The sequence below is a fragment of the Danio rerio genome, chromosome 15 (assembly GCF_049306965.1).
Source record: "Danio rerio strain Tuebingen ecotype United States chromosome 15, GRCz12tu, whole genome shotgun sequence".
NCBI lineage: Eukaryota > Metazoa > Chordata > Actinopteri > Cypriniformes > Danionidae > Danio > Danio rerio.
Window position 1 is genome coordinate 36,276,047 of NC_133190.1, and position 26,633 is coordinate 36,302,679.

Here is a 26,633-nt window from a genome sequence, read left to right on the forward strand (position 1 = left end):
CTCGGATTTAATCTAAAATATCAAATAAAATATAATTTGTGCTTCAAAAACGAACAAAGGTCTCAAGGGGTTGGATGACATGAGGGTGCGTAAATAAAAACAGAATTAAAATTTTTGTGTGAACTAACCTATTAAATCTATCGATTAAAGCACTTCACAGGGTTTTTAAAGGTCCCGTGAAGTGCTTTGAAATATGCATTTTTATTCGATGTTTGACATAATCTCAACAGAAACACAAAGAGAGCGGGAAAGTGGGAAATAGTGTAGCTCCTCCCCTTTTAAAAAAACAGCCAATAAAGTTTTGTTTAATCACAGCTCTGCCAGTGGGAGTTGTTGAGAGAGCTCAAGTGCAACAAATAAAAAGCAAATGTGAAGTGTTTTTAAGGGGGCGGGGCATGAGAGATACTAGAGAGCATTTGATTTGTCAAATTTTGATGAGAAACTGAAGTATGAGGCGACATGAATAAAACTGTTGATCCATTCAGGTGGAAGTGACAAACTACAAGCTTTACATGTTTATATCAGTTTTACATCCTCTAAATGTAAATTTTGTTACTGTTTTGGAGCACACTACACCATAGTTATCCTTAAAAACTAACAATAACAACTAAAAAACTTGATTTTTATTTAATGGGACCTTTAACACATTGCAAATCTGATTATATATTCTGTACAATCATCAAGATTATTCACTTTGCATTAGCAGAACAAGGTCCAAAAATCTGCCTGCTTATCTAGTCCTGCTTCACTGTGTAAACTGCTGCTTCAGTATTTCATTTGCATGACATAGTGTTGAGAGAATAATAACAATGATGTTCAAATCAAAACAACTCAACTCAAAATGACGAAAAAAATGCCAAAGCATTTGCTAAGTGGCATTCCACAGATTAACTGAGGCTATTGTGCCACTGTTTGCTCTTTTCGAAATCAAGATAATGAAGCTTCTCCAAGCTATTGTAAACACAGAAACTGAAGAAAAGGTATGTCTGATTACAGTGGGCGACGCTGCTGTGTTTACAGTATTAAAGGGATAGTTCACACAAAAATACATATTTACTCATTATTTACTTACCATCAAGTGGTTCCAAATCTTTATGAGTTTATTTTTTGTGATGAACACAAAAAAGATATTTTATAGAATGCTAAAAACCCATAACCATTAACTTTCATAGTAGGACAAACAAATGGAAGTTGATGGTTTCCAGAGTTATCTTCTTTTGTGTTCAACAGAGAGAAAAAAGAAAGTCAAACAGGTTTGGCACAAGTAAAGGGTGAGAAAATGATGACAGAATCTTCAGATTTGGGTAAACTAGCCCTTTAAGTAATGGGTGAATAAAAGAAATAGACAACTTTAACATCAATCACATAAAAAAAAAAAATTGAGATTTGAAAGCAATAATGAATGTTTTGTGCGATATTTGACATGCCGGCCTCATCCCACACTAAACCTCAAGATTCAGACACTTATGCAACCTTAAACTGCTTCTAAAAAAAATCCCAAGCACACACACAGATGAGAAAAAAAACACCCCAGCACCGCAACTTGTTAGAACATTCCAGCGATGCCTTTATCTTTGACTCAATATTCCCATTCCGTTTCAATTTTCTGAAAGATTCCCGACATTCCAGAAAGCCGAGGCAGGTGTTGTGCATTATCTGTTCACCTCGCACTCCGGATCCGTCTGTGCCCTGAGACACTCGACCCATCCGTATAAATCTAGCTTAATGCCCTCGGTGGCAACAAACTCATCGCTTTTGCTCTGGCTGGTGCTGTCAGCCTCATGGATCAAAGTTCTGGCGTTGTTCTCCAAGCAGTTGCTGTACATCACTCAGGTAAAAGTAAAGGGGATGTTTGTTGCTGGTAAATAAATAAGAGCATGCAGGAATAACTTCAAAAGCAGATTATGATTGCAAAATTTAAAGGGGTACAGGTAGTGCCAAAAAAAGGATTTTGTCATAATTTACTCATCCTTCATTTATTCCAAACCTGTTTGACTTTCTTCTGTTCAACACAAAAGATGAAATGAAAACCTAATATAGCTGTTTTTTTTCCCCAACATTCTTCAAAATATCTTCTTTGGGGCTCATGAGAATAAATAAATTTGTCATCATTTAGAACCACTTAGGTGTGAGTGAATGGTGAAGAAATTTGATTTCGGGAGTACAATCCATTTAAAATAGAGATATGACTGCAAGAATAGATTATTATTGCACCATGTCACATTTTTCTTAAACGTTTTGTCTTGCTTTAAAGTAAAAAAATGTTCATATTGTTCAAAAACCGGAATTTAAAAAAAAATCTATTTACAAACAAAACAAAATTGCAGAACATATCTGTTAAAAATACTTGCACTGACATCATTTTGTTACTTTATATACAATAAATTACTAATCCAATGGATGTGGAAATTATTCAGACCCCCTACATTTTTTTACTCTTTGTTATATTGCAGCCATTTTCCTTAATGTACACACAGCACCTCATATTGACAGAAAAAGAAAGAATTGTTGACATTTTTGCAGATTTATTAAAAAAGAACAACTGAAATATCACATTGTCTTAGGTGTCAGACCCTTTGGCTCAGCATTTAGTAGAAGCACCCCTTTGATCTAATACAGCCATGAGTCTTTTTAAGAAAGATGCAACAAGTTTTTTTTACACCTGCATTTGGGGATCCTCTTGCCATTCCTCCCTGCAGATCCTCTCCAGTTCTGTCAGGTTGGATGGTAAACGTTGGTGGACAGCTGTTTTAGGTCTCTCCAGAGATGCTCAATTGGGTTTAAGTCAGGGCTCTGGCTGGACCATTCAAGAACAGTCACAGAGTTGTTTTGAAGCCACTTCTTTGTTATGTTAGCTGTGTGCTTAGTGGCAATGTCTTGTCGGAGGGTAAGCCTTCAGCCCAGTATGAGGTTCTGAGCACTGTAGAGAAGGTTTTTATCCAGGTTATCCCTGTACTTGGCCTCTTTCTACTCAAGCCATGGTTGATGTAATCAATTGTCCTGTGCTTGCCGCTGAAAAACACGGCCACAGCATGATGCTGCCAACACCATGTTTTACTGTTGGGACTATTGTACAGGTGATAAGCAGTGCCTGGTTTTCTCCACCCATACCGCTTAGAATTAAGGCCAAAAATATATCTTGGTTTCATCAGACTAGAGAATCTTATTTCTCGTCCTTTAGGTTTTTTTTTTTTAGCAAACTCCATGCAGGCTTTCATGTGTCTTGCACTGAGGAGAGGTTTCCGTTGGGCCACTCTGCCATGAAGTCAAGACTGGTGGAAGGCTGCAGTGATGGTTGACTTTCTACAACCTTTTCCCATCTCCCGACTTTGTCCAGGGCTCCTCTCCCCTGATAGCCCAGTATGGCTGGACGGACAGCTCTAGGAAGGGTTCTGGTCATCCAAAATGTCTTTCATTTAAGGATTAAGGAGGCCATGTAACCTTAAGTGCAGCAAAAAAATATATAATAATTTGTAACCGTGGCCAGATTCTGTCTCTGAGCTCTTCATGCAGTTCCTTTGACCTCATGATTCTCATTTGCTCTGACTGCACTGTGAGCTGTAATGTATTATAAAGACAGGTGCATGTGTGGATTTCCTAATCAAGTTTAGTCAGAATAATCAACCACAGCTGGACTCAAATGTAGCTGTAGAACCATCTCAAGAATGATCCGAAAAAATGGACAGCACCTGAGTTAAATAGTGTCACAACAAAGCATCTGAATACTTAAGACCATGTGATATTTCAGTTTTTCTTTTGTAATAAATCTCCAACAATTTCAACAATTCTGTGTTTTTCTGTCAATATGGGGTACTGTGTGTACATTAATGAGGAAAAAAACTGAGCTTAAATTATTTTAACAAATGGCCGCAATATAACAAAGAGTGAAAAATTTAAGGGGGATATTACTTTCCATGCCCACTGTATTATTCTTATTTTAGTTTTAATATAGTTTAATTTATTTTAGGTCTAAGTTAAGTGAAATTAAAAGTCTGAATATTTATTTGGCAACTAACTCACAAAAAGTTATTTTAATGATGACTGAAATTTCAGTTTTGGGCGAACTATCCTTTTAAGAGCAGAATCTATTATATTGACATTATAAATAAATTTATAATAATTCTTTACGTAATATAGCGCTTTTCTAGACACTTAAAGTGATTTAAACTTTAAATCTCCTCATCCACCCCCAGTGTCCAACATCCGCCTGAATGATGCAATGGCAGCCATATTGTGCCAGACTGCATACCCCACACCAGCTGACTAATGGAGAGGAAACAGAGTAATGAAGCCAATTATGATGTGGACGGAGGCCAGTGGGCAACTTAGGCCAGGATGCCGGTGTAAACCCCTACTCTTTTTCAAAGGACATCTTAGAATTTTTAATGACCACAGAGAGTCAGGACCTCAGTTTAACGTCTCATCCGAAAGATGACGTTCGCAGAGCAGTATAGAGCCCCCATCAATATACTGGGGCATTAGGACCTATACAGACCGCAGATTGAGCGCCCCCGCTGGCCTCACTAACACAACTTCAGGCAACAACCTAGCTTTTCCATGTGGTCTCCCATTCAGGTACTGACCACCAGGCTCAGCCCTGCTTAGCTTCAGTTTAATTAAGAAAGGCTTTAAGAATGACTTTGCTACTTAAAAAATAAAACGCAAGAAAGAAAAATACGGGAGGAAAAAAGCAAAGAAACAAAATTCAATTTATTAGATGGCAGTTATGTATGAAAAGAAGCCCATTAGTGAGACAGTATCTGATACATATGGCAGTTCAGATCAGGAGAAAGTGCTGACTGATCGGCCTCATGCCTTCAACTGGCATCTTTCAGATTGAGTCCATCTGCTCAGAACAGACAGAAAGTGATCCCTCATGAGCAACACGGCATAAGCATATTAGCATTGCAAGAATTCATTCCTGCCTTCCAAAAAGATTACTTCACTCCATGCTAGCAAATGTTTAATTTGCGCATCAGTTTGCTGATCTCACAAAGCTTCATTGTTTCCCTATCAGTAGATTTTCCTATTAGCAGTATTTCTGCCTGACACGTTTATGCAGAAACATTTTTGAAATATCTCAGGTCTTAAATACTGGTGTGGGTTTGCATTTGCATTCCATCAAATCTCCAGCGTCCCATATTTTAAGCGTTTCGCCCATATTTCAGGCCATGTGGCAACAGATGACAACATTCCTGGGATTTATGAATAACCAGAGTGTCGTTGCTCCGGCTGTGCGGCCCGTTCGCTCCTATTTTCGTGACAACATGATTGGTTGGTGACTTCCCAAGAGGATTAGAAGAAACCTCAGTGTTGATATTTTCCCTCATTCGTGCTTTTGGGGTTTATAGATTTCCAGATTCATTGCAAAACCAATAGCGGGGAAGCGAAGAGGCGTCCAAACACGCAGGTTTGAATCGTGCTGAAGGAATATGACTCGCAAGAAAAAAAGAAGTAAAAGAGCGAATGCTGCTGGAAGAGATCAAAGCGCTTGTGCTTTTATGACCTGGAGTCAAGGATGTTTTCTATGAGAAGATAAAGGTGCACCTTTAAAAACATCTACAGAAGATGGGGAAATCAAGTGCAAAAATATAACTAATAGATTAAAAAGTTGCTCATATAAAAGAAGAGTCCTGTTCAATCAATTAAATTTGGAACTATTATCAGACATTTTGGTTGCCACAGGCGTTTTGATTGGTTGATAATCCTCCCAACGCAACAATTACTATAACTATCATGTTCAACAGCTTTGCAAAATATGATGCAAAAATTGATGATATTGACACACATATATATATATATATATATATATATATATATATATATATATATATATATATATATATATATATATATATATATATATATATATATATATATAAATAAATCTTGTTGATTATTTGGTATCAAAAGTGGCTTTTATGAAGGGCAAAGGCCTCTAGATTATGCTTATTTTACCAAAATAAAATATGATCATGCCTAGATTTTTATTTATTAGATTAGGATAGTAAGGTCTGACTTTGCTTAGACAAAAGTCTTGTCACTTAACAAAAATAATGTACAGTATAGAATATAAAGTCATGGTGCAGTGGGAAAAGAGTTAATATTGTGTATGACTCCCATGAGCGTGGACGACTGCAGTGACTCAATTAACTTATTAAAGTCTTCTGGAATGGCAAAGAAAGCGTTCTTGAAAAGATCCCAGAGTTTATCAAGGTTTTTTGGATTCATCTTCAATGCCTCCTCCTTTATCTTACCCTTGACGTGCTCAATAATGCTCATTTCTGGTGACTGGGCTGGCCAATCATGGAGCACCTTGACCTTCTTTGCTTTCAGGAACTTTGATGGGATGGCTGAAGTTTGAGGAGCACTATCCTGCTGAATAATTTGCCCTCTCCTGTGGTTTATATGTAATGGGCAGCACAAATGTCTTAATACCTCAAGATGTTGCCGTCCACTCTGCAGATCTCTCGCACACCCCCATACTGAAGGAAACCCCCAAACCATTTTTCCTCCACCAAACTTGACTGATTTCTATGAGATTTGTGGGTCCATGTGGGTTCCAATAGATCTTCTGCAGTATTTGTGATGATTAGGATATGTGGTTCAACGAATGTTTCATCAGAAAAATCTTTTCTGCCACTTTTCCAAACAATCAACTGGAAGTCAAGGTGTGTGTGTGTGTGTGTGTGTGTGTGTGTATATAAATATATATATAGCCCGAAATATTTACATGAATAATTTTGAGCTTGACTGTACATGCACATGCATGCATACATGCATACATACATACATACATAAAGATTTAAAATATATATATATATATATATATATTTGAGAAATGTATTTAAAAAGATATAACCTTGACTTAAATCACAGAAAAAATATTTAAATTATATATTTTTGAAATAATTCCTAAAACATTGTGACTATTATTACTTAACATCGTAAATTACTAATAAAATAATCAATATAATGGATAATTGATATAATTAATACCAAGAAGAAAATTTAAATAATTTTAAAGGTATTGGCAAAAAAATGAAATTGTATTTAGAAAAAAGTATAAACAATAACATTTGTCAAGCACCAAATATCAAGGAAAAAATGAAGACAACACATAACAACAAAAGATGCACTTTTTAACCTCACATCAAACTGAACATGAATGTGTGTCCCAAACAAGCAGACTGACCTTTATCTATTCATCTCAGACCCCCAGCACACGACACTGCTTTGAGTGTGTTTGTTGTTGACAGCAGGCGTCTTTTATGAACCGATGACGGACGTTTAAGTAGTGAGTCTGATGAACAAAACATGAGTGATGATAGCCTGTCATTTCAGCAGCGTAAATCAGAGTCTCCTTGTGATTATCAGTTAGATGTGGTGTGTGTGGAGTGTTTGCTTGTGTTTATACGACCTCTGCGGTCTTCGCTGAAGAAAAGCACAGCGCGTCAGGAGTATTCGATGGAATGAGGAGCAAATTAATTCACCTTACAAACACACTCCAGTCTCACCTGCCTTAACATGCTCGGTCGATGGGCAAAATCATGGAGAAAATTCCTTCTGGTAAAAAGCAGAGGCAGATGAGGGGAACGTGGTCTGGGATGGCCAACAGCATTGGACATGTAATTTCCAAAAACACAGTACACATATGGGTTAACGTTCATCATCATGTGCATATTTGCTTCTTTTTTCTTAAATTAGAGTCCTCAATTACTGCTTCATCACTGTAAAGGTGAATTCAGTGGGTAACTCTATGAACTAAATGAACATCAATGGTTTTCTGCACAAGCTCAGACAACTCATGTTATTAAAGCCACAATTATTCAGGGTTAATATTATAGTGCTGGTTTATTGATATTGTTTGTATAACCCTGGTTTAGTGGCATGGTTAAATTCTAGTTAGTTTAGCAACACTATGGTTAATTAATGGTTACCTTCTTTAACCTAAAAACATGTTAATCGTTTATTTTTAATAAAACCAGGTTAACTTTCATGATAGTTTGATTATGGAGTATATTTGAGACTAATATTGCATGAGAGACTATAGTTTATAATATTAAAACCTAAACACATAAATGTTTCAATACACACTTCTGATATGTAAGAAGAAAACATTCAAAGCCAAAAACCTCCATCTTGTGACATGATGTCCTGTTTTTAGTTCATTTCGATGACTTTGGTCTGTGTTGGGTTGATAATTGAATCAAACCACACTAGAGTTTGTTTAGAACTGGATCAAAGCCCATCTTTGCAGCTCTCGGTCCACTTTTCTGATTCAAATGGCAGCATTCACACTTGAACCAGGATAACAGAGTTAAACCCCACAAGTGTGAACATACACTAAACTTTAAACAAAAAAACAAATGGCCAGTGAGAGCCAAAAACGTTCTGCTTCCAAAGAGAAAACAAATGTTTACTTTTCAGTTATTATTGTAAACTGACACTTTTTCTTTCCTTGAAACAAAAAATAAAATTAAATGACCTAAAATACACTAAAAGGACCCTGAATGAATAAGCTTTCCATTGATGTATGGCCAGGATAAAACAATATAAAGCAAAGAAAAAACTATTTGGAAATATTCAATCTGAGAGTTTCAAATTATTACAACATTTAGAAAAAAAAAAAATCTTTAAAGTATTTAAATTAAGTTTAGTTTTAATATGCAGTATTTATTAACAAAATATTTTTATAGAACATGATCTTTAGCTAATATTTCAATGGTATTTAGCATAATAAAACAATGTTATTTTAGCTAGCCATGCAATGCAAGACATACATATTAAGTCCTTACTTCTGAAGTAAATGTCTCTTGATTTAAAACAATTTCTAATATTTGAAACAATGTTTTAGAATTTTCAAATTCACATGTTTCTACAAAACGAGATATTAGCAAATTTACTAATCTTTTGTTATGTTTTATGTCATTTTCCCCTCATTGACTTCAATTATAATGACATTTTTTGATTGCAAAACCTTGAAACCATATAACCATGCATTCTTGATTGTTGGTGGTTTTCAATGTAGGGAAAAGGTACAGTAATATTTGTAATTTACACTGTTTTTCATCAGTGTAACACTGTTTTTAATCACTATTAACCCTTTAGATACGCCTGTTTCTGGCTTTTATATGGAGTTCTGTGGTGTGCGCATGAATACACTTACTATGTTTACTATGTTCTGAGAGTTGAGGTATATTCCATGAAAGCTTAAAACTAGGCTTTTTTGCACTATAACCGATTATCAACAGTACAAATTAGAAATGTTACCTCTTAAAAACCACCAACAATAAAGAATGCATTATATGATGCCATGGTTTTGCAAGTAAATGTGTCAAAACACTAAATTTATTGTTGAGTTTTTGAAAACTTTCAAAGCATTTTCCCAAAATGTGCCTTAAAATAAGATTTGTTACTAAAAATTATTACATTTGCTCAAACACAGAGAAAGTTGTGGCCAAATTAAGCCTCAAAATCACCACAGATTGTATGAAAATGCCCCCAGCGTGACATAAGGGTTAACATTTCTCCTTGAATTCAACTGAAACATCAATTCTAAAATCTCGCAACACTGCCTGGAAACACAAGGTTGTCTTTATATTAGCATATAACTGCTCCATTCCATTCATAACACAGACATCAGCCGGAAAAATCAGACAGGAAATTCAAGACATTCACGTTAGCCACTGAGACAGCAACTTTGGCAGCACGTGCGCATTGTTCTAAATGACTCAATATAGAGTAGCGCGGGAGGTCAGAGGAGGTGTCTGATCAGAATTCAGCTTCAGATTCTGCTGGGTTCACAAAGGCCGAGCTTGTTTCGACAGAGACCGCAAGCACACGCAGCTCACAGCTGTGCACACTTGTAACACGCTTTTCAGCCTATAATGAATCCTCATTGAAGCATGAAGTGCTGGGCTACTGATCAGTTGAGTCACATTTCCAGTGATGCCCAGGTAAAAAAAAACATCTGAATGAGAAGTACGCAGAATCATGTATACAGTATGTTCCATTTTCCAAGCATTTCTCATTCTGCACCAGGCTGTACTGTGTGGAAGTTGTGACTCTACAATCAATCAATAAATCAATCAGTTTATTTTATAGGAAACATTCCTTTCAGGTGCATCAGAAAATATCAGAAAGTAGCACTTGATTTTGTTTATTGCCTATAAAAACTCTAATAATGATAATGATAAACACAGGCTCACTGGGAAAATGTGCCCCGGGATACATTTTTGAAAACCAAGAACTATGTGCCGCGAGTACATAATGGCTGCATTTTGTTTGTAAAATGAACGTTATGGGGCAGTACCACTCACCGCTTACCCCCTTTTTCAGACATGACTGGTTTGCTTATTAGCTGGTGTGAACAGCACCAGACTTGGGAGACATAGCATGCCAGGGTTCGAGTCTGGCAAAGGATCCTAAAACCAGGTAAAAAAATGCCCAAAACTGTGGTAAAAGCACGCTGGCACAAGGGATTTCTCTTTCAATTAGTTTTCTACAACACGCATACATCAGTATTCACAGCCTTTGTCATGAAGCTCTAAATTGAGCTCCGGTACATTTTGTTTCCACTAATCATTGTTGAGATGTTTCAGCGGCTGAATTGGAGTTCACCTGTGGTAAATTTAGTTGATTGGGCATGATTTGAAATAGCATTCACCTGTTTATATAAGGTCCCAGGGTTGACAGTGCATGTCAAAGCACAAACCAAGCATGAAGACAAAGGGATTGTCTGTAGACCCCCAACAAAGGATTGTCTCGAGGCACAAGGTTAGGGAAGGTTGCAGAAAAATTTCTGCAGCTCTAAAATTTCCAATGAGCACCACTAAGTTATCGGGTGAGAAGGCCTTTAGTCAGGGAGGTGATCAATAACTCTGTCTGAGTTCCAGCGTTTTTCTATGGAGCGAGGAGAACCTTACAGAAGGACAACCATCTGTGCAGCAATCCACCAATCAGGCCTGTATGGTAGAGTGGCCAGACGGCACATAGCAGCCCTGCTGGAATTTTCCAAAAAGCATTTAAAGGACTCTCAGACCATAAGAAACAAAATGCTCTGATCTGATGAGACTAAAATTTAACTCGTTTTAGTCAATGCCAGGCATCACATTTTGAGAAAACCAGGCACCGCTCATCACCAGGCTAATACTATCCCTACAGTGAAGCATGGTGGTGGCAACATGCTGTGGGGATGTTTTTCAGCAGCAGGAACTGGAAGGCTAGTCAGGATAGAGGGAAAGAGGAATGCAGCAATGTACAGAGACATCCTGAATGAAAACCTGCTTCTGAATGGTCTTGACCTCAGACTGGGGGGACGGTTCATCTTCCAGCAGGACAATGACCCAAAGCACACCACCAAAATTTCAATGGAGTAGCTTCAAAACAACTCTGTGAATGTCCTTGAGTGGCCCAGCCAGAGCCCAGACCTAAATCCTATTGAACATCTCTGGAGAGGTCTGAAAATGGCTGGACACCGTCGCTTTCTATCTAACCTGATAGAGCTTGAGAGGTACTGCAAACAGGAATGGGCAAAAAATTCCCAAAGACAGCTGTGTCAAGCTTGTGGCATCATATTCAAAAAGACTTGAGGCTGTAATTGCTGCCAAAGGTCCATCAACAAAGTATTGAGCAAAGGCTGTGAATACTTATGTACATGTGATTTTTCAGGTGTTTTTATTTTTAATACATTTTCAACAATTAAAAAAAAACTTTTTTCACATTGTCATTATGGGGTATTGTAAGTAGAATTTTGAGGAAATAAATGAATTGAATAAATTTTGGAATAAGGCTGTAACATTAAAAAAAATGTGGAAAAAGTGAAGCTGAATAAATATAAATTTACACACATTTACACAAGTAAATAAATAGACTCAATGATGAGCCAAAAATTCTGCTGAAATCTGCGCAGATTCCATGTGGGCCGAGCCGAACTTATATTTCTATGTCTACTTTGTTGTTCTATGTCTTACTTATTATAATATCCCAAAATTTAGATTCTTATTGATAAGACTTTTTTTTTTAAGGTCACAGGCGGTTGTAAGCATTTCACCGCATATTGTACTCTGTATGACTATGTTTGTGGGTAATAAAGTTGGAATTGGAATATGTTTACACCGCAACCATGCGCTAACATCTTGTTAAGTTTAAATTATAGTAATTATAAATTACAATTAATTCTAAATAATTTTGGTAGGGTTTGTCCCTATTTTACCTGAATTGGAGTTGAAATAACCCACGATTTTAAGATTGTAGTTCATAAAGAGACAATAACCATTTTGTTTTCAAAAAACCTTGCACTAAAAATGTCCATTTTTTAGGCCCCTAAAAAGCCTAAAGCATCTTCTATTCTTAAAAAAAGTTGTCAAGTGAATGCCACTTCAAAAACAAAATGAAATATTCACCCAGACCAACAAAACAGCAGAAGGCAGTGCACAAAAATGCAGTCTGCCTTGTTGGTTTTGCCCGGGTCATCTGAGAGGCTTCAGAAAGGCCTGGCGGGGGAGGCATTGAGATGCAGTGTGTGAGACTGAGGAGGATCTGCCAGGCAAAGAGTGCCAGGAGAGCAGTTGTACCAGCACCTGTCTGATCTATTGTTCATCCACCCAGCCAGAAACACTCATCCACACCAACTGAAGCAGAACAGCTGCCTCTCTCTCCCTCTCTCTTATGTGTACCAGAGCAACGCCGTGACTCAACTCTGCTAATGAGCAAACAGTTTGAAACCCAACATACATTTGAAAAAAAATAATCAAGAGGCCCCTTGTTTGTGTGCTTTGTAATAAGGTGGGGAATCGATTGCTGCGTGTGGAGATTCATTACGAGGTTCGTTTTCTGTGATTAAATAAGTGGAGAATTGTGGGGTGATTGTGGTCGTTGAATTTGCCGTTTCAATTGCAGTTTTAATGAGAGGAGCAATTTCTCCTCAGCTCTTCACACTTCACTTCAGCATAAACAGTATTTATCTTGTAATGCACCGATACGTATGGCCACAATCAAATTATTGCCACTTCAACTCATAATTATCGTCAAACCTGTAGCTATAAATTCATTGACATTTCTTTTGTGTCTTTCTTGATTTTCACATAAATTTGCTAAACAAATTAACATTTTTTTCAATGCAGTCCCCACAAAATGTTTGAAGTAATAATAATAATAATATTTGTTTATAAAGCACTGACTCAACGTACATAAAGAATCTGGTACTGAAAGCTAGAACTAAAAATTCAGCTTATTTAATTTAACTACTTATTGAAAATGACCTGAATCAACCCAAAACTTAAAAACTTAACTATTTTTGTTTAATCCACTAAAATTTATAAAAACAATTAAGTTATCTTGATGTTCACCCTGTGCTTGTGTGGGTTTCTGCTGGGTGCTCTGGTTTCCTCCAAAGTCAAAAACATGCTCTATACGTGAATTGAAGAAACTAAATTGACCGTAGTGTATGTGTGTGAATGAGTGTGTAAGTTTCCTAGTACTGGATTGCAGCTGAAAGGGCATGTGCTGTGTAAAACATATGCTGCAAAAGTTGATGGTTCATTCCACTGTGGCGAATAAAGGTACTAAGCCGAAGGAAAATGAATGAATGAATAATTTGTGTTGGGACAAAAGGAATTGTATGGGACCCAGCATTTTTATAGTGTATTTCACTAAATAGAAAACAGTTACTTCATGGAATAAACAGCAACAGACTTTATGTCTTTTTTCACTTTTTTGTTAAAATCAGAGCCATTACTTTCAGTTTCGTTTTAAAATAGAAAAAAAAAATATTACAAGAAATAATTATTACAAAAATAACTTTATTACCACAAAAATCCTTCAAAGTGTTTTAAGTAAACAAAATAAATACTTTACTGTTTTTCTGATCAAAGACAGCTTTTTTTAACACTCAAACAGTGCTATTTTATTATTTAAAGTTAATATCCCTCCTGTGAAATTGTTTTTTTTCCCTAATATTTCCCAAGTGAAACAGAAAAAATGATTAAGCATTTTTCTAAACATAATAGTTTAATAACTAATTTCTGTAGTTTTTACTATGGCAGTAAATAATTTTTGACTGGTATTTTGCAAGATAGCGTTCAGCTTAAAGTGCAATTTAAAGGCTTAAGTTTAACTGAGTTAATAATTATTATTACAATAATTTTATATAAATAAATTACCAACCGCAAACTTTTGAGCACTATTGTGTATATATTACAGATAAACAGGCATGGACAGATACTTGCAGTGATGTAAAGTAACAATTTCGAAAAGTAACAATTACAAACTACTGTAAATGAGTAGTTTTTCTCAGAAATTGTAATTTACTAAGCAGTTTTAAAAAATACATTTTTAGTGCTGTATCTGTACTTTTATGCCACTATTTTCCTTCAACCTGCAGTAACTACTTTAGTTTTTCCTGTCTAAATTGATTGGATGAGTAGCAAAATCAGTTCTGTGATTCCTGCCCAATCAAATCGCGTCATACTGAACAACCTCAAGACATGGGGATGCTTTATAATGCAGCAAAACATTTATAAGCATTACAAGTTCCCAAGAAGATGCCCAAAATCTTTACACACAATGACCCAGCGACTGTTTAGACTGCACATTACTGATGAGAAGATGACGAATGTTTACTGTATGATGAGTGAAATTGCTAAATAGCCTTTAAAAATGCACTATAATGTTACGTTTTCAAACGCAAGCATGCATGTAAATGCATCAGCCTTTCACAGCGTAATACTCACTACTCTTGAGTACTTTTAAAAGGGATATTTTTTAATTTAAGTCATTTTTATACTCTACTTGCACCACATCTTTGGGCTAGTCCTTTTACTTGAGTTTGATTTTTTCAGTACTTGTTTCACCACTGCTTACTTTTAATACCTTAAACAATGCCTTTAACTTAATAAACTTCTCATTACAGCAAACAGATCAAGGAATCACTGAGCCAAACTCAAAAATTAAATACCTTTTTTCCTGCCTTCTTTAGATAAAAACTGGGAGAGAATTTTACTGACTGACTTATTCCAGAATTGCCTTTTTTTAACAAACTGGAAACAAAATAATGATTCAATCCCACTGAATATTACACATTTATATCAAAAACGGTCACAATTAAAAAACAACAACATGGATAAACATAAAAACACAACAGAATCAAACATGCTGATAAGTTTAATCAACAGGAAAAATCCACTGAACTTGACTTCAACCAAAGAACAACTTTACTTCCAATTAAAAAACCATACACAGACAGATCAACCACCAACAACATTTGTCCAACAGCCTATCAGGTTCTCCATTCTAACAAAGAAAACCCTACTGAGCCAAATCATACGGCTGTTTTAACCTCAACACTTCCTTCCACAAGCATTCATCACTTCCTCTACAATAATAATAACATTAATAACATATTACTTACCAGCTTTTACTGAAGTGACACTTTGATTCTCCTCAGTTTAGCCTCGATGAAGTGTTTAGACTGCTGTCATTGTGTTAGAAACAAGACAAGCGCCTCCTTCAATCAAAACCATCCCTCATTAGTGTGAAAGCACAGAGGCGGGGAGGCCATTTGGAAGATAAGCAGTCAATGGGTATAAAGAGGAATTCACCCGGGACGGCTGTCACATGCTCAAGTGCAAAAGGGACAGATTCATCTAATTTTTCAGTCCCTCCAAAATTTCACAAGATATTTTTCTGATTTCTGCAGTATAAAATGAACTTTTTAAAAAAGTTTTTTGGTCAATATTTGCACCCTTTCTTTGTGTGTTTTGCTGTGAAAATACAGATTGATTTTTTTTATTTACAGTACATAAAAAAATAAGAAGAAAAAGGGGTAATTCATCCAAAAATAAACAAACTCTGCCATTTTTAATCTTCCTTCACTTGTTGTTTGAGCTCAATCTTCTCTTGAACACAGAAAAAAGATATTTTGAAAAATGTTGGAAACCATTGACTTCCATGGTGTTTATTGTAAACGGTAACCAGTTTCCATCATTTTACAAAAATCTTTGTTCTTCAAAATATCTAACCCTAACAGAAAAACGCAAGTCATAAAGGTTTGAAACCATTTGAGATTGATTATATAGCGAGTAAACTAAAAAGGGTAAAATAGTGAGTCTTCTATATTCATCTCATTGTTCAGTCCCTCCAAAATTTTGCAGGACATTGTTCTGATTTTTACAATGTAAAATTCACTTATTTTAAAGCTTTTGGGTCAATATTTGCACAATTCGTTGTGTGTTTAGCTATAAAAATACACCATTTTTTTTATTTGAATATAAGCGAAAAAAGAAGAGAAAGGGATAATTTCCCCAAAAATAGACAAACTCTGCCCTCTTTTACTCTCCCTTCGCTTGCGTGAAACCAGTTTGAGTTCAATCTTCTCTTAAACGCAAAAAAAAAAAAAAAAAAGATTTTGAAAAATGTTGGAGACCACTGACTTTCATAGTATGTTTTTTTTTTTTTTGTCAACCAGTTTCCATCATTCTTTAAAATATCTTTGTTTTCCTAAAGCTTTGGAAGCATTTGAGCAAAGGGTGAGTAAAACATTAACCTTTATTAGCAAAATTATTAGGATTGGAAAAATCATTCTTAAATATATTGATTAAATATGATGTATTTGTTTGTTGAGTCAATAAGCATTGCAGCACAGCAGAACAAAACTAAGCACTTAAACAACATTAGATTATCAAAAGATTTACAATAAATATTATATAAATACAATAAATATTATGTCAATATAGAATTATATTTATTTATTTTTTATGTGAACAGTCTGCTAGACTGTAATTTTTTAAAGTGGCTTAAACATAAAATAATTATTTGTCTAAAAAAAAGCTCAAGAATTAGATTGTTTCAGCTCATTTTAAATAAGTAATTTGAAAAAGCAGCATCTGCCATGTTTTGAGTGTATACTTTTATGAAAGAAATAGCTAATTAATGCAAATTTTGGCCATATTAAAAACAACTGCACCACATTGCTATTATGGCCCAGATTAAGTCGCTTTAACATTCTTTTTTTATATTCTCACTGTTATAGCAACTGTGAAATAAACGTTCTCAAACACTGTAAAACTGCCGAGTTCCACAGTTTAAATTTGTGTTGGGACAACATAAAGGAATTAAGTTAACTTATTAGTTTTTAGGTAACACTTTATTTTGATGGTCCATTTGAGTATTAGTAGATTCTCTGCTTAATATCTGTTGATATCCTTCAGTTGACATTTAACTGAATATAGAAAACTTTGCAAGTACATGTCAACTTACACTAACCCTAACCCCAACCTAACAATCTACTCATAATCTACTGAGAATTATAATTATTTTTTTTTTCGGGGTTTTCACCTTTATTTTTGATAGGACAGTAGAGAGTATTGACAGGAAAGCATGGGGAGCAGAGAGAGGGGAAGGATCGGCATAGGACCGCGAGGCAGAATCGAACCCGGGTCGCCATGAGCACCGGAGTGCATGTGTCGACACACTAACCACTACACCACTGGCGCCGACATAATCTACTGAGAATTAATTGCAATGTAACTTACATTCAACAAACGGACCATCAAAATAAAGTGTGACCATTTTTTTTTTCAAATGTAAGTGGGTTGAACATAAAACAATTAATTGTAAATTGTGTTGTTTCAGCTCAATTTAAATAAGTAGTTTGAAGAAACAGCAGTGAAATAAATATTGGTCATATGGCCAAAATTTGGTCATACCGCAAAAATACCAGCCCTAATCTGACCAAGTGACTGAACTTAAAACTACTCAAAATCTGCTGGAAATCTGCACACGATCCACTACATTTTTTATGACATTTGAATGATTTTGTGAAAAATTATACAATCTCAAAATCTCCTGAGGGTCCACAGGGACCTGATTGTCCCTGTGGACGCAGAGCAGAAATGATGGTCAAAGGTGAGCATTTTTACTTTCGAATTTTCAATCATGCAATGTTTTTGGAAGCGAGACTGCAATGCTGAAATTTTCCATACTCATGTGGAATACTAGCAGTAGGAGGTCATGATCTCATTACCCTGTCCCAGATTGAACAATGGCAGAATGTGCAGTGAAAGCAGACGGGTGCCGAAAGAGCCCTCTGGTGCATGGTAATGGATATATTATGCAAAGCTGAAAACCTGAACTCGATTACATTATACAGGGAAAGTTATTATGAATGAATTATGGAAATGCAATTCAAAGTAAATATTGGAGCAGTTTTGTGTGATAAATACCATAATTATTAGTAATAATTTTAATGTTGATTGATACAGCAAGGTCTGGCTAAAGCAATGTCAAAACTCTGGGGAGGGAAAACCTGTTAATACAAACAAGGACATTAATTTTGCGATTACATTTGATGCCTCTAATTCTACAGATATTACAAGTTTTGACATATGTATGCAATAATAAGATGTTTTTTTAGTTATTTATCACAAAATGTTAAAATAAAGATCCATTGGTTGGTACAGCAATTATTAATCAGTTTAGCATGTACTTATGTATTATTAAAATCCAAAGTTGTGGGTAAACATTAACTAACAATAAATGAGTTATTTCAGTAACTTAAATACTAACATAAATACTGTAAAAAAGAATACTGTAATAAATGCATTGTTCGTTGTTTGTTCATGTTAGTAAATACATTAATTTATCAATATTTTCAAATGGTACCCATAGACACGTTATTATTATATTAAAGAAATAATTTACCAAAAATGAACAATCTGTCATTATTTACTCACTTTACTTGTTTTGAACCTTTAAAAGTTATTTCTGCTGATGAACACAAAGAAATGCAAACCTGTAACTATCAACTTCCATAGTATTTGTTTTTACTACTATGGAAGTCAATCGGTTCTTAACATTCTTCAAAATATCTCCTTTTGTGTTCAGCAGAAATAAGATACTCAAAGCTTGAACCACTTGAATTCGAGTAAATAGTTAGCAAATTACATTTTTGGGTGAACTATCCCATTAAGATTCTAATATCTCTTAATTTTAAAGTTTTAGGCGTTTTGTTGTCTTTTTTATTTTCTTAACCATTCATTTGATTATACATACATATATATGTATACATATATAATGTGTGTGTGTGTGTGTGTGTGTGTGTGTGTGTGGTGTGGTGTGTATATATATATATATATATATATATATATATATATATATATATATATATATAATTGAAAATTACAAAAAAGACAACAAAACAAATATATAATTATTTATTTGAATAATTAATGAATGAGTTAATGTGGTTTAATCACTGAGATATTTTAGTATGATTGATGGTTATATAACTAAACTTTTTTTAGTAAGTAAATAATATGTTATTTTCATAAAAATGTTCATTTTAAAGCTTTAGCCTACAGTAAAAAACTTCAGGAAAGGATTCTTAGAAGGTGGCGTGCTAAAAGTGAACATGATGTTCATGATGTGATCAGTGGACAATCATTCCAGAGAATGCTTTGAGCAAACAGGGAAACGTTTCAACATGCAGCTCATACATACCACGCTGGATGTGCTGCAGGGACTGAACTGTGACAGCTCATCCGCTTCACATCTCAGGAGATTTCCACCCGGCCTCACTTCAGGACCTGATGCACTTAAAATACAATTTGTCTTTGAACAGACACCTTCTTATCTAAAGGAACTACCAGCATGCTCAAAACAGGAACAAACCCTTAGAAGTAACTTAGGGTTAAGCGTTTTGCTTAAGGATACTGTGGCCAAAGGTGATGGCAGTAAGTCTTGGCTCGAGCATCGCACCTTGAAGGCTTTCAACCTGCAAACCTCTGGTTATAGGTCAGATTTTTAACTGTTAAGCTTTCACTAACCTTTTGTACTTTGCCTGAACTAAATTGTGAAATATAGCAGACAAAAACTAGATCTACTCACGTCACTCTAAACCAGTGAGATTCATCAGAGAACATCAACACATCACCTAACAGGTCATCCCTACTTCATTGTGCCTTCACTGTCAAAGGCAATTAGATGACTACTTAAAAAGTGAGCAACGTGAAGTCAACTAATTGCTTTTAAATCTATCCTTTAAAGTAAAATCAGCTAATTGTTTTTAAAGCAAACGGTTTACTCACATTTTAAAGTAAAGTCAACTAATAGCTTTTAAAGCAAAAGGTTTACTTACTTTTTAAGTAGTCATCTAACTGCCTTTGACAGTGAAGGCACACTTTACTTAAAAAGGTGATAAACCTGTTGCTGTAAAAGCGATTAGTTGACTTCAATTTACTTTAAAAAGTCACTAAACCTGTTTATTTTAAAATTATTAGATGTCTTTACTTAAAAAAGCGACTAAACCCATTGCTTTAAAAGCGATTAGCTGACTTTACTTTACTTTAAAAAGTCAGTAAAGCTTTTTCTTTAAAAGCGATTAGTTGCCTTTACTTTAAAAAGTGAGAAAACCCACTGATTTAAAATTGATTAGTTACCTTAAGTTATAAAAATGAGATAACGCGTTACTTTAAAAGCAATTAGTTGACTTTATTTAAAAAGGTGAGTAGACCTATTGCTGTAAAAGCGATTAGTTGACTTCAATTTACTTTAAAAAGTCACTAAACCTGTTTATTTAAAAATGATTGGTTGACTTTATTTAAAAAGGTGAGTAAATCCATTGCGTTAAGTGATTGGTTGACTTCACTTTACTTTAAAAAGTCACTAAATCTGTTTCTTTAAAAGCGATTTGTTGACTTTATTTAAAAAGGAAAAATAGCTTGTTTCATCAAAAGCAATTAGTTGACTTTACTTAGTCACTAAATCTGTTACTTCAAATTAAGTGTTTATTTGTTTTTACTTTAAAAAGTGAAGAAAAAAAAACACTGCTTTAAAAGTGATTAGTTAACTTTACTTATAAAATGAGATGACTTGTTATTTTAAAACCAATCAGTTGACTATTTAAAAGATGAGTAGACCTATTGCTGTAAAAGTGATAAGTTAACTTTACTTTAAAAAGTCAGTAAACCCGTTTATTAAAAAGTGATTAGTTGACTAATTTAAAAGGAGAGATAACTCGTTGCTTTAAAAATTATTAGAGGACTTAAAAAAGGGACTAAACTTGCATTAAAAGCGATTAGTTGACTTCACTTTAAAGTTTGAGAAAACCCATTGCTTTAAAAGCGATTAGCTGACTTACTTTACTTTATTATATATATAATATTTATTTATACATTTTATACTGCATTATGGAAGGTTTATCTCTCCAATTTTTGATGTTGAAAACTTTAACTAAATTATTTTCATTGATGTACGAAATTACAAACTCTCTCAGTTGGTCATGAAAATTACACTAAATAAATAAGATGATGACTTGCCCCTACTTTTGTTTTCACTTTTTATATTTATATCAATAAGTCACTTTTATAAAATGTAATGCTGTTGTAACAGATCAAAGACCCACACGGCTATTTAAAAGCATAAAGAAATATGAAATACAGTGTAGACACTGTTTGCAGGAATATAAAGGCTGTAACGCAACTCACAGCAATCATTAATCAGCTAATCATTTCAGGCCGTTCAGAATCAGTTCTTTCATTTTGGAAGACAAAAACTTAGAAAATTTGCATACCTTTAACATTCACAAATTACAAATACTACATGCAGATATTCAAAATATTACTTTGCCAGCCATTGGTCACCATTCACTTTTACTCCATAAAAAAAGAGCAAGTCGGACATTCTTCTAAACTACTTTGGGTGTTACAAGAATAGTTCACCCAAATATACAAATGCACCCCCCCTCAAGCCTTAATGAGTTTCTTTCTTCAGTTGAACACAAAAGTAGATATTCTGATGAATGGTGGAAACCGGTAACCATTGACTTCCATAGTAATATACAATACCTGACAGAAGTCTTGTCGTCGATCCCAGTTTTAAGTGCAACAAATAATAACTTGACTTAGAAAAGCTGCAGAAGGTTTATCTGCATCCCAGTCACCACAAATACTGCAGAAGTCCTATTGGATCCCACATGGACCCAAGATTCTCACAGAAATCAGTCAAGTTTGGTGAAAGAAAAAACATGATTTGGGGTTGACATTTGTGCTGCCCATTACATTACAAACCACAGGAGAGGGAAAATTCTTCAGCAGGATATGCTCCTTCTCATACTTCAGCCTTTACATCAAAGTTCCAGAAAGCAAAGAAAGTCAAGGTGCTCCAAGACTGGCCAGCTTAGCCACCAGATATGAACATTATTAAGCATCTCTGGGGTAAGATGAAGGAGGAGGCATTGACATTGAAGATTAATCTAAATAATCTTGATGAACTCTGGGAGTCCTGCAAGAATGTTTCTTTTGCCATTTCAGATGACTTTAGAGTCATTGCAGAGATGTATGGATGCAGTCTTGGGAGTCATACACAATATTAACTCTTTTCCCACTGCACCATGACTTTATATTATATACTGCACATTATTTCTGTTAAGTGACAAGACTTTTATCTAAGCAAAGTCAGACCTTACTATCCTAATTAAGAAGTTAAAAATCAGGTTTTGCTAAAATAAGCATAATTTAGAGGCCTTTGCCTTTCATATATACCACTTCTGATAGCAAATGATCAACTAGAAGTCAAGTTATTATTTGTTGTTCCTAAAACTTGGATGGCTGACAAGACTTTTGTCAGTTTGTGTATAGAATGCAATGGTTAACCGTTTCCAACATATTACAAAACAACTTCTTTTGTGTTCAACAGATGAAATTAATTAAGGTTTGAAGCAAGTAAAAGACGCATAAATGGTGAGAGAATTCTTGTTGTTTTAGTGAACTATCCCATAGAGATGTGGGACAACATGAGTATTAGTGAATTTTATTAATGTATAATAAAACTGAGCTCAAAACAGTTTGCAGTAATAATAATAAATTAGCTGAGCAATGCTTCACATTTACAGTAGGTAAACAAACCTGGTCTTGTCTCTCACAGCTGCTCTCATGTGTCGACTGTTGTAGACTGCTAGAGCATTTAAAGGATCCTTTATGTAAGGGTAGCGTGGTGGTACACACCATTCCACTAGCCTGCTTGAACAGATGCACGACACAGACTGACTGTATGATATAATGGCAGAAGTATCTGAAGAATGGTATTTGGATTTAAATCAACAGCCCAAGGCGAGGCACGGGAACATCTTGGGCCTCTTCTGTAAACATAAGGCCCCCACTCCAGAAGGAAAGCAGATAATGCCACATGAAGAGCTGTAAAAAAAAGAAGAAAAGAAAAAAAGGATGCGCATTCATTTCATTTGTGGCTAGACTGAGAATGTCAATATTTATGGTATGATGAGAGAGCGGTGCATTATGGGTCACGCTATTCAAACATAACATTGCAGGGGAAATGATAGAATACAAGAATTTGACACACATACCTCATCAGGAGTGGGTGGATGATTGACACAAATGAGTGGGGATGGATGAGAGATGTCTGTGCAAATATACAGGTGGGTTGAAGAGTTAATTAAATAATTAGCATTAAGTCAATGACAGTACAACTACAGCTGCTGCAGTTGATGAACCATGAAAAGTGCCAATGTAGTCTTATGTTTAGGTTGATTAAAACTATTAAAATTATGAATAAATACATTTTAAAATATAATGCTATATATATATATATATATATATATATATATATATATATATATATATATATATATATATATATATATATATATATATATGCAGTTCACATAATGCTAAAGAATGCATAGGTAATAACATATTTCTTTTTACTTTATATCAAATTCAAAATATCGATTAAACTATCATTATTATCATTGAGTGAAACTATAATTATTTTTTTGTTTTGTTAATTAAAAGAAGTCTGAATAAAATCAAACAAATATAAATATAAAGTTAAGGTGATAAACCGGAACGTTTTAGCAACTAATTTAAAAATAAAACTAAACAAAAATATAAAGACAATAACTTACACAATTCACAAATTTTGAAACTAATGATTTATTTTAGGGGCGACACGGTAGCTCAGTGGTTAGCACTGTTGCCTCACAGCAAGAAGGTCGCTGGTTCAAGCCCCAGCTGGATCAGGTGGTGTCTCTGTGTGGAGTTTGTGTGGAGACACTAGCGTACAGTATATGTGTAAATGGAAGTGGATGGATGTTTGCCAGTACTGGGTTGCAACTGGAAGGGCATCTGCTGTGTAAAACATATGCTGAAAAAGTTGGCGGTTCATTCTGCTGTCCCTGCTGAAAAAAACAGCTTAACCAGCCAAGGCTGGTTGGCTGGTTTTAGCTGGTTAACCAGGCTGGTTTTAGAGGGGTTTTGGCCACTTTTAGGCTGGTTTCCAGCCATTTCCAGCCTGGCCTTAGCTGGTCAGGCTGAAAAATGACCAGCTAAAACCAGCTTGACCAGCCTGGCTCCCAGCCTGACCAGCTAAGACCAGGCTGGAAATGGCTGGAAACCAGCCTGGAAGTGGTCAAAACTCCTCTAAAACCAGCCTGGTTGACCAGCTAAAACCAGCCTAGGCTGTTTTGAGCTGGGGGGGGTTTTCAGTAGGGGTGGCATACTCTGATGAATAAAGGTACAAGTGGAAGAAAAATGAATTAATGATTTACTTTACTATAACGTCAAATTATATCAATAATAGCAAAATAGCTTTTTTTATTTATTGGTCAAAATATAACGTTTATATAATTTGTGTTAATTGAGTAAAACATTTTTTTTTATTTTGATATTTGGTTAAAATATTACACATACATTTTATCATGAGATTTAGTCCATTTATATTTAGAAATGCCATATTATTTTATAACCAAGACAAACATATTACAGACGAAACAGCACCCTTATCAAAAAAATCATTAAATATTCCAATAATTATGATTCCTAAAAATCACATAGCCCTTTGTGAGGCAACACAAAAGGGGACTTAATAAAGGTAAATTATTTTGGAAATACTAAAAGTTGTTTAATCGAATTTTAAAACAAAATGTAATTGAGTATGAGGACAAAGGAGCAATTAAAACTTGCCTGGACAGAAGACGAGCCACAGACGGTTCAGTCGACGTCTTTGCGGTTTTTTGTACATTATTGTTATTATTAGTTTATATGCAACGTGTAACTTTTCGTCGAAGCTGCTCATATTTTCTGTAAACCCCGTTGTGTTCATGTTAACCTTCAGCAGTACATCTCTTAACGTTGTCATCATGCTAAACGTTTAAGCTAAATAAAGCAATAGGTTTCGGTTATGACCAAACGTGAATCAATCGATCGATTCACTGATTCATTTCCTTGCACTGGCTCATATTTGTTTGTTTACCAAATTCTCGAAGCATTTTAAGCTAAAGTAAATAAATATTTGGCAAATTTATTCAAAATGTAAACATAACTGATAAAAAATTACAATTAGGATGATGCATATTAAACGATTGGGATTTTGATGAATCGGGTGAGTGAATGAACACATTCCTCATAAAAAAAACTAATGTCACTTTCGCCACCTATTGGCAAAACGACGCAAAATAAGAATTTTATTTAATTTGATTTTATTTGATGTTTTTTTAAATAAATTATTATATTAACTAATAACAGGTTATACGATGTCTATAACAACCTAACACAAACATATTTTTTGTTTTTTGTCCAGTTTATGAAATTGTCTAGCTACTAAACACAGGAATTGTTTATCCATCCATCCATCCCTCTTTCCATCTACCTATCCATCCATCTATAAAACTCATCCATCCATCCATTCATTCATCCATCCATCCAACCATAAATCCATCCATCCATCCATCCATCCATCCATCCATCGTTCATTCAGTGGCTGGATTTTCAGTAGGGAACCACATTGTGAAAAATATGTTCTGCTTCAGGAGATCTGCCAGCAGCTTCACATCATTACAGGCGGTCTATTTTCTGCCTGGAAAATGTTCCCATGTCCTTCACACATTTATTTTCGTGATGGTGTTTTCTGCTTTTCTCGAAGACAAATTACAGGATTCTGAGAAAGAAGCACATTATATCTGACAAGCATGACCAGGGCCGGATTAACCAATGGGCATTATGGGCACAGGCCCAGGGGCCCGTTCGCACTAGGGGCCCCTGCGAGGGGGGAGAAAAAAAAGGACAATTTCGGAGTGTCTTTTTTTCGCTAATTGCAAATAGCGCGTCTAGTTGGAATAAGCTTTTCAGGGTTTACGCCCGTCGATGCTTGATTGATAGAGACAAGAAGAGTGAAGAGCCATGAAACATTACAGCCGCAGTGGCGCACTTGTAAAGCGCACAGGTTCATCTTTTGGCGCGATAAATTATAAACTCGGTTCGAATCCACCATCAGCTGAACTCGTGCTACTTTTTTTCTCCCCATTACATATCAGATTGGAAATATATTTATTTTTATCAGGAAGAAAACATTTTTTAAAAATAATGTAAATGTGATATAAAGTCACAAGTGTCTCGTGGGTATTAAATAATGTTTAGCCTTATTGTAGGTTCCTCCCTCTCTGCAAAAACTATATTGCTCAGACAACTGTATTTCCTCTGAGCAAAAAAATCGCGATAGCACATTAATATTATTATTATATTTAAACTGCCTTTTTTTCTTTAACTAAACAGAATGCTGTAATTGGTCAAGCGCTGAAACGTCAGTTTTGTAATAACCCGCACTAAACTGAGCGGACT

General features: G+C 35.0%; 1 long non-coding RNA gene across 1 annotated transcript; it reads right to left on the reverse strand.

Moving 5' to 3' along the window:
• Window positions 1-21,513: 21,513 nt before the first annotated feature.
• LOC141377873 (uncharacterized) lies at window positions 21,514-25,423 on the reverse strand. Its single transcript, XR_012390969.1, has 3 exons — window positions 24,981-25,423; window positions 23,363-23,418; window positions 21,514-23,192 (listed from the first exon to the last, which is right to left on the reverse strand). It is a non-coding gene; the product is annotated as an uncharacterized lncRNA (long non-coding RNA).
• Between the last annotated feature and the right edge of the window lie 1,210 nt (window positions 25,424-26,633).